A 1,740-nucleotide genomic window follows, 5' to 3' on the forward strand; every position below is an offset into this window, starting at 1 on the left:
CATCCTCCTCCTCCTCCTCCTCCTCCTCCTCCTCCTCCACCTACTTCTTCTCCTCCACCTACCACTCCTCCTCCTCATTCTTCTCCTCATTCTCTTCCACCCCCTTCCTAATTACACTCCTTCCCCTCTACACCATCCTTCCCCTCTCGCCGCACCGCCAACCCCCGTCGCTCTTGTCATCGCCCTCGCCCCCTCCCAATTCGACACCTGTGTTTACGCGCACCTGAGCCCGCCCGAGCGCATCACGGAGGCTGTGCTGACTGATTGGTCCGGCCGGGGATGCGACAGCCCGTGGGATTATCCCCTCGCGCCCTCGCCCAAAGCACGCCCGCAATTTAATTACACTGGCAGCGCAAACAGAGGGAAAAATCACAAAAGCGCGAGATAGCGATCGGTTGGTGGCCGCCCGCCCGGCCCGTCCCCCGCTTTGCTCACCCCCGCACGTAGACTCGCGCGCGAGCTCGATTGCCCAATTTTGCGGTGCCTGAGTAGGCACGGGTGGCGCGGAGACCCAAATTCAGGGTCACCTCCTTAGCGCGCTGGGAGTCCAGGCGTCGTTTAGCTCGGGTACGCGACTCTCTCGCGAGATATACGTGCAACCCCCAAGATGGCCGTCGCAGCCGCAGCAAGCACCGCCGTCAGAATCGTCGTCGTCGTCGTCGTCGTCGTCGTCGTCGTCGTCGTCGTTGTAGCCGGCACGGGCGTATCGACGTTTGGCCCTTGCGGGGTTTCCTAGAGGTAAGCTCATCGGGACTTGCGGGTCTTCCCTCAGCGGCAAGCGCCCGTTTGAATCGCCCCTCCTTATCCCTCCCGTTTTTTCAGGCACCCTCGCGCTCGCTCCAAAACAAAGAAGCGCCCGTAATTAAATTTTTCCATCGGGGAGCGAGTTAATGCCCGCCGACATCGATCCCACTGCTACTCGAGATTCCTCCACCAAGCTTCCCGGGAAAGCGCTTTCCCACCCGCGGAACGCGGCCAACTCGTCTCCCGTCCCTCCTTCCACGTCCCCCGTGACGAACCGACGGGGCTCACCATCGCTCTCTCCTATCGTTCGATTAGCTCGCGTCAAGCAGCCCACGACCTCCGGACCCTTAAGCTCTTTTCAGAGCGGCTGCCCGTAGCGGTGACGTCCCCTCGAATGCTTAGCCGCACGCGACTCGTGCAGTACGATGAAAAAAATACGCACCGGAGATAAAAGCGACCGCGTGAAACCCTCGTAAACAGTAAGAGCGGCTCCAAAGGACGGCCGTAGGAGAGGCCGCTACCCTATTCACACGGCTCATGTAACCGAGTTTATTGCTCTTAACCAAAACTTATTCGCGTAATGTTTGCCGCGATGCGCACCTACTCTCACCCTTCACTCCCCACCCCGTCCCATAATCCACCTCGAGTAGCGACTTATGTCGTGGAACCGCTAGTCATGCAGAGGACGCGGAATCTTTTAAACTTGCATTTATAGATAAGCGCTGATAAGCGATCGCTCTCCGCTTGGTTTTGTCATCCCGTTTCCGATGCTCGTCATCCAAGTCCTTCATCCATGGGTTAAGCTTAACATTGGCAAGGCCTGAGAAAATGATTGAATTATTTTACTTTGCAGCGTGAAGTCGGCAGTTTCTTCGGTCGCCGTAGCAAATAATTAAAACTAGCAGCCGTCAACTTCGTAATACTATTGCTCTGTTTAGCTTACGATCGATTGTTCGACCGAATGCTTCGCCCCTCTCTGCGTATACGCCCAGCAAA

This window comes from Ceratosolen solmsi, unplaced genomic scaffold (assembly GCF_000503995.2).
Source record: "Ceratosolen solmsi marchali unplaced genomic scaffold, CerSol_1.0 scaffold10, whole genome shotgun sequence".
In the NCBI taxonomy this organism is placed as follows: domain Eukaryota; kingdom Metazoa; phylum Arthropoda; class Insecta; order Hymenoptera; family Agaonidae; genus Ceratosolen; species Ceratosolen solmsi.